The sequence below is a fragment of the Ambystoma mexicanum genome, chromosome 12 (assembly GCF_040938575.1).
Source record: "Ambystoma mexicanum isolate Mex_15411 chromosome 12, UKY_AmexF1_1, whole genome shotgun sequence".
NCBI lineage: Eukaryota > Metazoa > Chordata > Amphibia > Caudata > Ambystomatidae > Ambystoma > Ambystoma mexicanum.
This window is the reverse complement of record NC_090936.1, coordinates 701,718,613-701,734,090: the sequence shown is the minus strand read 5'-3', so window position 1 is coordinate 701,734,090 and position 15,478 is coordinate 701,718,613.

The window sequence follows — 15,478 nt, the reverse complement described above, 5'->3', positions numbered from 1 at the left end:
AGAGGGGAACAGGAGTGAGGATGCGGAGGAGGAAGAAGAGGATGATGAGAATGAGGTAGAGGAAATCCCTACTACCCGCACTAGGCATGAGTCTTGGGTGTGGCGGTTATTTACCATTCATGGGAATGGTCCTAAGGCTCGTGTGAACCGTGTTACCTGCAATGAGTGCAAAATGATACTCGGTCGCGGGAAGCATGGTAAGTACAGCTTTGGGACCACTACTATGAAGCGACACCTGAGGTCATTTCACTCTGGGGCTATTTGCAGGGTTGTACCTTGCGAAGAACGTAGCAGGTTGATTTCCTCTACTTCATCCTCTGTTTCTGATCCTGTCACCTCAAGGACAACCTCTGTGGGACAGCGTCTTTCTCAAGCTGCCTCACAGGCCATACAGAATGCTGATGACCCTTACCTTTCGAGGGTCACAGTTGTATGTATGTACTGTGACACAGTACTCTGCAGGGGGGAGCGACTTCGGAGTGCTTTTGAGAGTATCGTCTCAGAGCACGAGAAGACCTGCTCACTACCCAAATAAAACCCACTCTACATCTTCCTCTCTCAGCTCGCCCTTTCTTATCCCTGTGGTTAGTGTCCCCCCCTTTACCCTCCTTTACCCTCCTCTCCTAGTGTGTCGTGTCTGAAAAACCAAAAAAAATACAAAATTACAAAAATCAAAAAAAATAAGGCTCTTTTCAGAGCCGCCTTTCCCAGTTAAAAAATAGAAGTGAAAATAAATGAAGCAGGGCTCTTTGTATTTTTTAGAAGTCCGCAGACGTGTTCGCGAACATTAAAAAAATTGGGTTGCTACTCCATCACAAACATTGTAATTTTCTCTGGAAAGAAGTGGTGGCTCTGAAAAGAGCCTTTGGGTGGTGTTTGTAAGTCAAAAATTGTAAATGTTTAACATCTACTTCAAAATCGTTGTTGTAATTCCAAAAAAGGTCGCAATGCATTTTGTACATTTCTCAGAAAAATCTGATTGCCAGCATAAGTAAGATGGACTCCATCTCTGCGAAAAATGTATGTACTACAAAACATACAGGGTAATTCATAGAATTTCGCAGAAAAGTGTCGCAAGCGGCTGGCGCAGAGTGTCCGCATGCGATTGACTGCGCCAGGCACGTGCGCTAAAACCGATTTCCGCGCACAGCGTATTCATGGATTTCAGGCTTCCAAACCAGCCGTGGCGCAGAGAATCGCAGCGACCCTGCAGCAGCGCAAGTAACGCCCCCAAGAACGCCCTCGCGCAAGGAAAAGCCATCAAAATCGCTAAATCATCGCAAAGGGCTGCGCTAACCCTGGAGCAGTTCACCGGGCTGGCAAACAGCAAACGCCAAGCGGGGACGTGTATTGCAGGGGTGCGCGGGAAGTTCCACACGCGACTGGCCCCGTGCAAGCAGGGTACGTGTATTTCAGGGGTGCGCGGGAAGTTCCACACGCGATTACAGCAGGGTACGTGTATTTCAGGGGTGCGCGGGAAGTTCCACACGCGATTTCAGCAGGGTACGTGTATTTCAGGGGTGCGCGGGAAGTTCCACATGCGATTTCAGCAGGGTAGGTGCATTTCAGGGGTGCGCGGGAAGTTCCACCAGCGAATGGGCCAGTGCGAGCAGGGTACGTGTATTCCATGGGTGCGCGGGAAGTTCCACACGCAATTCCATCAGGGTACGTGTATTTCAGGGGTGCGCGGGAAGTTCCACACGCGAATGGGCCAGTGCGAGCAGGGTACGTGTATTCCATGGGTGCGCAGGAAGTTCCACATGCGATTTCATCAGGGTATGTGTATTTCAGGGGTGCGCGGGAAGTTCCACACGCGATTGTCCCAGTGCGAGCAGGGTACGTGTATTTCAGGGGTGTGCGGGAAGTTCCACACGCGATTGTCCCAGTGCGAGCAGGGTACGTGTATTTCAGGGGTGCGCGGGAAGTTCCACACGCGATTGTCCCAGTGCAAGCAGGGTACGTGTATTTCAGGGGTGCGCGGGAAGTTGCACACGCGATTTCAGCAGGGAATGTGTATTTCAGGGGTTCTGGGGAGTACTACACGTGAATTGGTTGTGTGGGTCCTCCCAGGTGTAGGCTCCACAACCTCGACGGCCCCTGCAGGCAGCCCACACCACGGGGGACTACCCTGCACCCCTGCTCATGTCCCGCAGGCAGCCCATCCACCATGGGCATGCCCCCCAGCCAACCCACATGTCACCTTGCACTACTGATCAACAATGCATGTCTCCCACCACCCCCACCCCCCAGCACTGTGGGGCACCTGCCAGCAGGCCCCCACTCATGTCCAACTCATGTCTCCCACCACCCCCACCCCCCAGCAGTGCAGGGGCACCCTCCACCAGGCCCCCACTTATGTCTCCCACCACCCCCACCCCTCAGCAGTGCAGGGGCACCCTCCACTAGGCCCCCACTCATGTCTCCCACCACCCCCACCCCCCAGCAGTGCAGGGGCACCCTCCACCAGGCCCCCACTCATGTCTCCCACCACCCCCACCCCCCAGCCACCAGGGGCAGCTACCACCAGGCCCCCACCCATGTCTCCCACCACCCCCACCCCTCAGGGACCAGGGGCAGCCTCCACCAGGCCCCCACTCATGTCTCCCACCACCCCCACCCCCCAGCCACCATGGGCAGCCCCCATCAGGCCCCCACCCATGTCTCCCACCACCCCCACCCCCCAGCCAACAGGGGCAGCCTCCACCAGGCCCCCACCCATGTCTCCCACCACCCCCACCCCCCAGCCACCAGGGGCAGCCTCCACCAGGCCCCCACCCATGTCTCCCAGCACCCCCACCCCCCAGCAGTGCAGGGGCACCCTCCACCAGGCCCCCACTCATGTCTCCCACCACCCCCACCCCCCAGCAGTGCAGGGGCACCCTCCACCAGGCCCCCACTCATGTTTCCCACCACCCCCACCCCCCAGCAGTGCAGGGGCACCCTCCACCAGGCCGCCACTCATATCTCCCACCACCCCCACCCCCCAGCAGTGCAGGGGCAGCCTCCACCAGGCCCCCACTCATGTCTCCCACCACCCCCACCCCCTGCCACCATGGGCAGCCCCCACCAGGCCCCAACCCATGTCTCCCACCACCCCCACCCCCCAGCACTGTGGGGCACCTGCCAGCAGGCCCCCACTCATGTCCAACTCATGTCTCCCACCACCCCCACCCCCCAGCAGTGCAGGGGCACCCTCCACCAGGCCCCCACTCATGTCTCCCACCACCCCCACCCCCCAGCAGTGCAGGGGCACCCTCCACCAGGCCCCCACTCATGTTTCCCACCACCCCCACCCCCCAGCAGGGCAGGGGCACCCTCCACCAGGCCCCCACTCCTATCTCCCACCACCCCCACCCCCCAGCAGTGCAGGGGTAGCCTCCACCAGGCCCCCACTCATGTCTCCCACCACCCCCACCCCCTGCCACCATGGGCAGCCCCCACCAGGCCCCAACCCATGTCTCCCACCACCCCCACCCTCCAGCCAACAGGGGCAGCCTCCACCAGGCCCCCACCCATGTCTCCCACCACCCCCACCCCCCAGCCACCATGGGCAGCCCACACCAGGCCCCCACTCATGTCTCCCACCACCCCCACCCCCCTGCCACCATGGGCAGCCTCCACCAGGCCCCCACCCATGTCTCCCACCACCCCCACCCCCCAGCAGTGCAGGGGCACCCTCCACCAGGCCCCCACTCATGTCTCCCACCACCCCCACCCCTCAGCAGTGCAGGGGCACCCTCCACCAGGCCCCCACTCATGTCTCCCACCACCCCCACCCCCCAGCAGTGCAGGGGCACCCTCCACCAGGCCCCCACTCATGTCTCCCACCACCCCCACCCCCCAGCCACCAGAGGCAGCTACCACCAGGCCCCCACCCATGTCTCCCACCACCCCCACCCCCCAGGGACCAGGGGCAGCCTCCACCAGGCCCCCACCCATGTCTCCCACCACCCCCACCCCCCAGCCACCATGGGCAGCCCCCATCAGGCCCCCACCCATGTCTCCCACCACCCCCACCCCCCAGCCAACAGGGGCAGCCTCCACCAGGCCCCCACCCATGTCTCCCACCACCCCCACCCCCCAGCCACCAGGGGCAGCCTCCACCAGGCCCCCACCCATGTCTCCCAGCACCCCCACCCCCCAGCACTGTGGGGCACCTGCCAGCAGGCCCCCACTCATGTCCAACTCATGTCTCCCACCACCCCCACCCCCCAGCAGTGCAGGGGCACCCTCCACCAGGCCCCCACTCATGTCTCCCACCACCCCCACCCCCCAGCAGTGCAGGGGCACCCTCCACCAGGCCCCCACTCATGTTTCCCACCACCCCCACCCCCCAGCAGTGCAGGGGCACCCTCCACCAGGCCCCCACTCATATCTCCCACCACCCCCACCCCCCAGCAGTGCAGGGGCAGCCTCCACCAGGCCCCCACTCATGTCTCCCACCACCCCCACCCCCTGCCACCATGGGCAGCCCCCACCAGGCCCCAACCCATGTCTCCCACCACTCCCACCCCCCAGCCACCAGGGGCAGCCTCCACCAGGCCCCCACCCATGTCTCCCACCACCCCCACCCCCCAGCCACCATGGGCAGCCCACACCAGGCCCCCACTCATGTCTCCCACCACCCCCACCCCCCTGCCACCATGGGCAGCCTCCACCAGGCCCCCACCCCCACCCCCCAGCAGTGCAGGGGCACCCTCCACCAGGCCCCCACTCATGTCTCCCACCACCCCCACCCCCCAGCAGTGCAGGGGCAGCCTTCACCAGGCCCCCACTCATGTCTCCCACCACCCCCACCCCCCAGCAGTGCAGGGGCACCCTCCACCAGGCCCCAACTCATGTCTCCCACCACCCCCACCCCCCAGCCACCATGGGCAGCCCCCACCAGGCCCCCACTCATGTCTCCCACCACCCCCACCCCCCAGCAGTGCAGGGGCAGCCTCCACCAGGCCCCCACCCATGTCTCCCACCACCCCCACCCCCCAGGAGTGCAGGGGCACCCTCCACCAGGCCCCCACTCATGTCTCCCACCACCCCCACCCCCTGCCACCATGGGCAGCCCCCACCAGGCCCCCACTCATGTCTCCCACCACCCCCACCACCCTGCCACCATGGGCAGCCTCCACCAGGCCCCCACCCATGTCTCAGACCACCCCCACCCCCCAGCAGTGCAGGGGCACCCTCCACCAGGCCCCCACTCATGTCACCCACCACCCCCACCCCCCAGCAGTGCAGGGGCAGCCTCCACCAGGCCCCCACCCATGTCTCCCACCACCCCCACCCCCCAGCAGTGCAGGGGCAGCCTCCACCAGGCCCCCACTCATGTCTCCCACCACCCCCACCCCCCTGCCACCATGGGCAGCCCCCACCAGGCCCCCACCCATGTCTCCCACCACCCCCACCCCCCAGGGGCAGCTTCCACCAGGCCCCCACCCATGTCTCCCACCACCCCCACCCCCCAGCCACCATGGGCAGACCCCACCAGGCCCCCACCCATGTCTCCCACCACCCCCACCCCCCAGCCACCATGGGCAGCCCCCACCAGGCCCCCACTCATGTCTCCAACCACCCCCACCCCGCAGCAGTGCAGGGGCAGCCTCCACCAGGCCCCCACCCATGTCTCCCACCACCCCCACCCCCCAGCAGTGCAGGGGCAGCCTCCAACAGGCCCCCACTCATGTCTCCCACCATCCCCACCCCCCAGCAGTGCAGGGGCAGCCTCCACCAGGCCCCCACTCATGTCTCCCACCACCCCCAACCCCCTGCCACCATGGGCAGCCCCCACCAGGCCCCCACCCATGTCTCCCACCACCCCCACCCCCCAGCCACCAGGGGCAGCCTCCACCAGGCCCCCACCCATGTCTCCCACCACCCCCACCCCCCAGCCACCATGGGCAGCCCCCACCAGGCCCCCACCCATGTCTCCCACCACCCCCACCCCCTAGCCACCATGGGCAGCCCCCACCAGGCCCCCACTCATGTCTCCCACCACCCCCACCCCCCAGCAGTGCAGGGGCAGCCTCCACCAGGCCCCCACCCATGTCTCCCACCACCCCCACCCCCCTGCAGTGCAGGGGGAGCCTCCACCAGGCCCCCACTCATGTCTCCCACCACCCCCACCCCCCAGCAGTGCATAGGCAGCCTCCACCAGGCCCCCACCCATGTCTCCCACCACCCCCACCCCCCAGCAGTGCAGGGGCAGCCTCCACCAGGGCCCCACCCATGTCTCCCACCACCCCTACCCCCCAGCCACCAGGGGCACCCTCCACCAGGTCCTCACAATCCCCAATCATGTGCGTAACGGTCAGCCTCCACAGCCAAAAAGCCCTACCAAGTAACCCATTCACCCACATGGAAATGGAAATCACATGTTACACCCCCAATGTTCATGAAGCTAATGAATCCATGTCCGTCACACACAATGGTTGCAATTGAATGGGAAAACACCCAACATGACATGCATGAAACCAATGAGATGATACCACACAGTGAAGTATGAAAACAAAATTGTATTGAAAAAATAAAGAATGCTAAAGAAAGGAAACAAACTACAATGGGAATGAGAAAAAATAAGCTGCATGTCCGTATTAAAAAAAAATTACTGCAAATCAGAATCCAAAAAAATGTCGTCCAAAGTCAAATGTAAAAAAATCTCTATGCAATAAAGAACTATGTAAATAACTACCAAGGGTCCATGAGCCCAACTGAACAAAGGAAACCTACTAAAAAACCTAACTAAAAATCAACTATATACAAAAAGTGGAGCAGTGTCCGTCGACTCCAAATCATAATAAGAAACAAAGGAAACCTAAAACTAAAGACCTATATACAAAGGCGGCGGGCAAGTCCAGCGGCTCACTCCGTGGTGTCCCGGGTCAGGGCATCATCGAACTCCTGTTCGATGTCCCGGAGGCGGTCCAGTTCCATGGCCCCGAGGGTCCGCAGGGACGACGCCGTGTCCTCCTCCAACCCCCTGCGGATTGCCTCGAGGCACTCGGCCCGCCTCAGGGCCCTCCGCATGGAGTTCTCCGCCCTGACCATTGTGAGCCGCGCCTCTTCCACCCGCCGCCGCTCCGCACCTATGGCGTGGCCCAACCGCTGCCACACAGAAGACACTCTCTGTCCTGGGTCCCCCTGCCCTCCGGCCGATGCCTGCCCCTCCGATGTCGAAAGCCCCGAGCCTTCATGTCTCCCACCATGTTGCTGCTGCTGCTCTGCCTCTGCCCGTGCACTGCCTCCTGCTGCCTGCACATCCTCCGCCGGCTGGGGTACAGTTGTTGATGTGGCCACCCCTGCTGGACCTCCGACTCCCGACTGTGGCAGGGATGCCTCCTCCACCAGCCTGGCCGCACCATCAGAGGCAGCTCCACAGGGCACCCAGGTGACTGATGGGTGGGAAGATGGCACAGAGGACGACTGGCGCTTAGGGGGTCCAGTTGAGGAGGGGGTCGGAGCAAGCCCCATCAGACGGAGGAATCCGGCCTGGGTGACCTGTCCCAGCAGGCTGACGTGGTCAACGAGCCATTCGAGATGATGTGCAGTCTCTCCATGAAAAGACTGCAGGTCACCTCGCATGGCCCGTTGACGCAACGCCACACCAGCCAGGACAGGCTCAACCCGGACCTGGATGGCCACGTCCGCAGGCAGAGGAAGGCCAGTTGACGTCAGCTCATCCCCTGCCTGAACACGGGTCTGGACGTAGGCATCCCTGCTGGTGCAAGATGATGCAGGGACAGGATCGGGGACAGGATTGCACACAGGCACCTCCACGGCGGCCTGTGCTGCCTCCTGTCCCTGGTCCTGCACTGCACCACTAGCACCAGTGGGATCCCCACCTCCAGACCCCGTCTCTGGTGCTTGCACGGCCTCCTCCTCCACCAAACCCCCCACCAACCTGGATGACTCCGTGCCATCTTCCCCTGTTGGGCCCTGTGGGGTCCCAGCTGCCCCTTCTGCTGCCGAGGAGTCCAACTGCAACCTCCGCCTCTTGGACCTCCCCCCGGCAGCTGTGGCCTGGGACGCGGCACCGGACTCCTCACTCCCGGACGAGATGACAACACGGGAGGGGAGCCGGGCCTTGCATCTCCGGCTGGCGGTCGGATCCCCGCCGCTGTGCTCCACAGCACCTTCTCCACCCTCTTCATCAGTTGACGCTGCAGACAGGGAGAAACAAAACACAGGCATCAGGGCACTGTACAATGGACACATACACACATGACAGTTGCACATGAGTGGCATTGGCAAACCTCAGACATGTCATCACAATCCCCAACACACATGTCATTGCAACTCGCACACATGAGCCATACCACAGCCATATCGCAACTGCCAGCACCATCCCTACACATACAAAAGCATCAGCAGCCAAAGGGGAGCCAGACATCACATGCAACACAGGAAGTGCACCACACATGTACACACACCACCACACTTGCATGCATGTGTACACCTCTGCCAAGTGTCGCACTGTTCAAACGGGCATCCATGTCACATCTGCCAATCAGGCTTCCACATACCGCTGTCACATGCATCCATGTTGCATCACTGTTGCACCCTTGTCAAATACACACACATGCACATGTACACAGTGCTCATACATGCAGCCGAAAACAACATACATGCGTGACATCACGGACATGTCTACTTACATACACATTCATCCAAACATGTGTGCACGCACAACTGCATTTGCCATGCAAGCCTACACACACAAGCACCATCCATGTCTCTCACATTACAGCCCTCGCATGTGTCAGCCCCATGGCCCTGTACACCCCCACCCATACTCGACCCCAAACAAACAGATGTGCAACCTGCACAATACCGAATAATCACCACACGCACTGCTCACAATCAGGATGCATGTACACTCACCGCTGGACTCCAGACGGGTCTGCTTCTCTAGGACCTGGACGTGGAGCGCTAGGGATATGCGTTCCAGGACCCCCATCTGTTCTTCCGACAAGTGGCCCTGGCGCCCCTTGGCATCCGCTGCCTTCAAGAGGCGCCGGGCCTTGTTCAGGGTCCTGGACCTGAAGTCCTCCCAGCCCTGGATAGTTGGCATATACTGAGGTGATGATTCCCTTGGCATTACATACTACCTGCACGTTGATGGAATGCCAGTGCTTACGGTTCCTATAGATGTGCTCAGATGCCCTGGGGGGACGTAGAGTCACATGGGTGCAGTCGATGGCACCTAGCACTTTGGGGAATTGTGCCACAGCGTAAAAATCCAGGGCGGCAGCATGCCTTTCTGCAGGTGTTCTGGGCAGGTATATGTGCCTGCGGACTGATGGGCGTGCAGTGATGATGTTCAAGACCTGGTGTAGGCAGCGTGACTGGGTGGCCTGTGATACACCACCCACAATGGCACTTGTCCGCTGAAATGATCCAGTGGCTAAGAAGTGCAGTACATTGAGGACCTTCTCCAGGGGGCTGAGTGCGTGGGAGCACAGGGTGGGTGATGTGAGGTCATCCTCCCACTCTCTCACCAGGTCCAGTATAATGTGTGGTGGAACCCTGTACCTGCCATGCACCTGGTCATCAGGCATCCCGAAAAGGCTGGTTCTGGGTGTGAATATTCTGGCCCTGACTATCCTCCTCCTCCTCCTTTGGTAGGCCACGCCCACTGCTGCTAGGAACGGTATGTTCATCCTGGGTCTGAGCTTGTTATTTTGTTAGCGCGCAAATTAATGCGTTGCGCGTGTTGTAGGCGAGCGTGTGACCCGCGCACACCTGAAATCCAGTACCCAGTACAATAGCGTGTGGAAATTCCTGCGCACCCCGGGATACAGGTGCGCTGACGTACTTGCGTGTGTAAGTGTCCGCGCACCCCTGATATACATGTACATAGGCCAATCGCGTGTACGCGCACTTTTGTCCAATTGCACACGATGACACTCTGACGTGCTGTCCAATTACACGCGATGACACTCTGACGTGCAGTCTTTCCACGTGTGCTCTGTCATCACGTGCTGTGTGGGAAACACCCATGCGGGTCACGTCACAGACGCGTTTACGCGCTGAGGGCCTTTGGTCCAATAGAATCCCGTATGCGTGCTGACGCGTTTACGCGCTGAGGGCCTTTAGTCCAATAGAATCGCGTATGCGTGCTGACGCGCTTACGCGCTAAGGGCCTTTCCTCGATTTTCACGCTGACGTGCAGGATTTTCACGTGCCAAATCACTCCGTACCAAGCTGGCCACGCGTAAGCACACGGAAGACCACGCTCCTGCCCAGAAGGCTGAACTACTGCCCCCCAGAACCCCGAGCACGCTCCCACCTGCCATCTGCTGTTGCCTGACTGCCTGCTGCCCACGTGCACTGCCATTTGCTGCCTGCACATCAGCCAGGGGTGCTGTTGCTGTGACCACCCCTGCGGGAACCGAAGACTCCTGACTGGAATTCCATCGCTCCACAGCCCAGCCCCAGGACCCATCTGTGACCACTGACAACCCCCGACCAGAGAGGCAGAGGGGCACCAGCTTCAGTGCCACCGAAGTTGGTGTCCTGGTGGAGCAAGTCCTGGGGCAGTATGATGCCCTCTTCGGAAGTTCCCGCGCCGACAAGGAAGGACGGACTCGGATCTGGACTGACATCGTGACTGCCATCAACGCGGAAGGGGTGGCAGTCCGGGACTTACAACATGTCAGGAAGCGCTGGGAGGACTTCAGGTCCAGGACCCTGAACAAGGCCCGGCGCCTCTTGAAGGCAGCGGATGCCAAGGGGCGCCGGGGCCACTTGTCGGAAGAACAGATGGGGGTCCTGGAACGCATATCCCCAGCGCTCCACGTCCAGGTCCTAGAGAAGCAGACCCGTCTGGAGTCGAGCGGTGAGTGTACATGCATCCTGATTGTGAGCAGTGCGTGTGGTGATTATTCGGTATTGTGCAGGATGCACATCTGTTTGTATGGGGTCGAGTATGGGTGGGGGTGTACAGGGCCGTGGGGCTGACACATGCGAGGGCTGTAATGTGTGAGACATGGATGGTGCTTGTGTGTGTAGGCTTGCATGGCAAATGCAGTTGTGCGTGCACACATGTTTGGATGAATGTGTATGTAAGTAGACATGTCCGTGATGTCACGCATGTATGTTGTTTTCGGCTGCATGTATGAGCACTGTGTACATGTGCATGTGTGTGTATTTGACAAGGGTGCAACAGTGAAGCAACATGGATGCATGTGACAGCGGTATGTGGAAGCCTGATTGGCAGATGTGACATGGATGCCCGTCTGAACAGTGCGACACTTGGCAGAGGTGTACACATGCATGCAAGTGTGGTGGTGTGTGTACATGTGTGGTGCACTTCCTGTGTTGCATGTGATGTCTGGCTCCCCTTTGGCTGCTGATGCTGTTGTATGTGTAGGGATGGTGCTGGCAGTTGCGATATGGCTGTGGTATGGCTCATGTGTGCGAGTTGCAATGACATGTGTGTTGGGGATTGTGATGACATGTCTGAGGTTTGCCAATGCCACTCATGTGCAACTGTCATGTGTGTATGTGTCCATTGTACAGTGCCCTGATGCCTGTGTTTTGTTTCTCCCTGTCTGCAGCGTCAACTGATGAAGAGGGCGGAGAAGGTGCTGTGGAGCACAGCGGCGGGGATCCGACCGCCAGCCGGAGATGCAAGGCCCGGCTCCCCTCCCGTGTTGTCATCTCGTCGGGGAGTGAGGAGTCCAGTGCCGCCTCCCAGGCCGCAGCTGCCGGGGGGAGGTCCAAGAGGCGGAGGTTGCAGTTGGACTCCTCGGCAGCAGAAGGGGCAGCTGGGACCCCACAGGGCCCAACAGGGGAAGATGGCACGGAGTCATCCAGGTTGGTGGGGGGTTTGGTCGAGGAGGAGGCCGTGCAAGCACCAGAGACGGGGTCTGGAGGTGGGGATCCCACTGGTGCTAGTGGTGCAGTGCAGGACCATGGACAGGAGGCAGCACAGGCCGCCGCGGAGGCGCCTGTGTGCAATCCTGTCCCCGATCCTGTCCCTGCATCATCTTGCACCAGCAGGGATGCCTACGTCCAGACCCGTTTTCAGGCAGGGGATGAGCTGACGTCAACTGGCCTTCCTCTGCCTGCGGACGTGGCCATCCAGTTCCGGGTTGAGCCTGTCCTGGCTGGTGTTGCGTTGCGTCAACGGGCCATGCGAGGTGACCTGCAGTCTTTTCATGGAGAGACTGCACGTCATCTCGAATGGCTCGTTGACCACGTCAGCCTGCTGGGTCAGGTCACCCAGGCCGGATTCCTCCGTCTGATGGGGCTTGCTCCGACCCCCTCCTCAACTGGACCCCCTACGCGCCAGTCGTCCTCTGTGCCATCTTCCCACCCATCAGTCATCTGGGTACCCTGTGGAGCTGCCTCTGACGGTGCGGCCAGGCTGGTGGAGGAGGCATCCCTGCCACAGTCGGGAGTCGGAGGTCCAGCAGGGGTGGCCACATCAACAACTGAACCCCAGCCGGCGGCGGATGTGCAGGCAGCAGGAGGCAGTGCACAGGCAGAGGAAGAGCAGCAGCAGCAACATGGTGGGAGACATGAAGGCTCGGGGCTTTCGACATCGGAGGGGCAGGCATCGGCCGGAGGGCAGGGGGACCCAGGACAGAGAGTGTCTTCCGTGTGGCAGCGGTTGGGCCACGCCATAGTTGCGGAGCGGCGGCGGGCGGAAGAGGCGCGGCTCACAATGGTCAGGGTGGAGAACTCCATGCGGAGGGCCCTGAGGTGGGCCGAGTGCCTCGAGGCAATCCGCAGGGGATTGGAGGAGGACACGGCGTCGTCCCTGCGGACCCTCGGGGCCATGGAACTGGACCGCCTCCGGGACATCGAACAGGAGTTCGATGATGCCCTGGCCCGGGACACCACGGAGTGAGCCGCTGGACTTGCCCGCCGCCTTTGTATATAATTCTTTAGTTTTAGGTTTCCTTTGTTTCTTATTATGATTTGGAGTCGACGGACACTGCTCCACTTTTTGTATATAGTTGATTTTTAGTTAGGTTTTTTAGTAGGTTTCCTTTGTTCAGTTGGGCTCATGGACCCTTGGTAGTTTTTTACATAGTTCTTTATTGCATAGAGATTTTTTTACATTTGACTTTGGATGACATTTTTTTGGATTCTGATTTGCAGTAATTTTTTTTTAATACGGACATGCAGCTTATTTTTTCTCATTCCCATTGTAGTTTGTTTCCTTTCTTTAGCATTCTTTATTTTTTTCAATACAATTTTGTTTTCATACTTCACTGTGTGGTATCATCTCATTGGTTTCATGCATGTCATGTTGGGTGTTTTCCCATTCAATTGCAACCATTGTGTGTGACGGACATGGGTTCATTAGCTTCATGAACATTAGGGGTGTAACATGTGATTTCCATTTCCATGTGGGTGAATGGGTTACTTGGTAGGGCTTTTTGGCTGTGGAGGCTGACCATTACGCACATGATTGGGGATTGTGAGGACCTGGTGGATGGTGCCCCTGGTGGCTGGGGGGTGGGGGTGGTGGGAGACATGGGTGGGGGCCTGGTGGAGGCTGCCCCTGCACTGCTGGGGGGTGGGGGTGGTGGGAGACATGGGTGGGGGCCTGGTGGAGGCTGCCCCTGCACTGCTGGGGGGTGGGGGTGGTGGGAGACATGAGTGGGGGCCTGGTGGAGGCTGCCCCTGCACTGCTGGGGGGTGGGGGTGGTCGGAGACATGGGTGGGGGCCTGGTGGGGGCTGCCCCTGCACTGCTGGGGGGTGGGGGTGGTGGGAGACATGAGTGGGGGCCTGGTGGGGGCTGCCCATGGTGGCTGGGGGGTGGGGGTGGTGGGAGACATGGGTGGGGGCCTGGTGGGGGCTGCCCATGGTGGCTGGGGGGTGGGGGTGGTGGGAGACATGGGTGGGGGCCTGGTGGAGGCTGCCCCTGGTGGCTGGGGGGTGGGGGTGGTGGGAGACATGGGTGGGGGCCTGGTGGGGGCTGCCCATGGTGGCAGGGGGTTGGGGGTGTTGGGAGACATGAGTGGGGGCCTGGTGGAGGCTGCCCCTGCACTGCTGGGGGGTGGGGGTGGTGGGAGACATGGGTGGGGGCCTGGTGGGGGCTGCCCATGGTGGCAGAGGGGTGGGGGTGGTGGGAGACATGAGTGGGGGCCTGATGGAGGCTGCCCCTGCACTGCTGGGGGGTGGGGGTGGTGGGAGACATGGGTGGGGGCCTGGTGGAGGCTGCCTCTGCACTGCTGGGGGGTGGGGGTGGTGGGAGACATCGGTGGGGGCCTGGTGGAGGCTGCCCCTGCACTGCTGGGGGGTGGGGGTGGTGGGAGACATGAGTGGGGGCCTGGTGGGGGCTGCCCATCTGGCTGGGGGTTGGGGGTGGTGGGAGACATGAGTGGGGGCCTGGTGGAGGGTGCCCCTGCACTGCTGGGGGGTGGGGGTGGTAGGAGACATGGGTGGGGGCCTGGTGGAGGCTGCCCCTGCACTGCTGGGGGGTGGGGGTGGTGGGAGACATGAGTGGGGGCCTGGTGGGGGCTGCCCATGATGGCTGGGGGGTGGGGGTGGTGGGAGACATGAGTGGGGGCCTGGTGGAGGGTGCCCCTGCACTGCTGGGGGGTGCGGGTGGTAGGAGACATGGGTGGGGGCCTGGTGGAGGCTGCCCCTGCACTGCTGGGGGGTGGGGGTGGTGGGAGACATGAGTGGGGGCCTGGTGGAGGCTGCCCCTGCACTGCTGGGGGGTGGGGGTGGTGGGAGACATGAGTGGGGGCCCGGTGGAGGGTTCCCCTGCACTGCTGGGGGGTGGGGGTGGTGGGAGACATGAGTGGGGGCCTGGTGGGGGCTGCCCATGGTGGCTGGGGGGTGGCGGTGGTGGGAGACATGAGTGGGGGCCTGGTGGAGGGTGCCCCTGCACTGCTGGGGGGTGGGGGTGGTGGGAGACATGGGTGGGGGCCTGGTGGAGGCTGCCCCTGCACTGCTGGGGGGTGGTGGTGGTGGGAGACATGAGTGGGGGCCTGGTGGAGGCTGCCCCTGCACTGCTGGGGGGTGGGGGGGGGTGGGAGACATGAGTGGGGGCCTGGTAGAGGGTGCCCCTGCACTGCTGGGGGGAGGGGGTGGTGGGAGACATGAGTGGGGGCCTGGTGGAGGGTGCTCCTGCACTGCTGGGGGCTGGGGGTGGTGGGAGACATGAGTGGGGGCCTGGTGGGGGCTGCCCATGGTGGCAGGGGGGTGGGGGTGGTGGGAGACATGAGTGGGGGCCTGGTGGAGGGTGCCCCTGCACTGCTGGGGGGTGGGGGTGGTGGGAGACTTGGGTGGGGGCCTGGTGGAGGCTGCCCCTGCACTGCTGGGGGGTGGGGGTGGTGGGAGACATGGGTGGGGGCCTGGTGGGGGCTGCCCATGGTGGCTGGGGGGTGGGGGTGGTGGGAGACATGGGTGGGGGCCTGGTGGAGGCTGCCCCTGGTGGCTGGGGGTGGTGGGAGACATGGGTGGGGGCCTGGTGGGGGCTGCCCATGGTGGCAGGGGGTGGGGGTGGTGGGAGACATG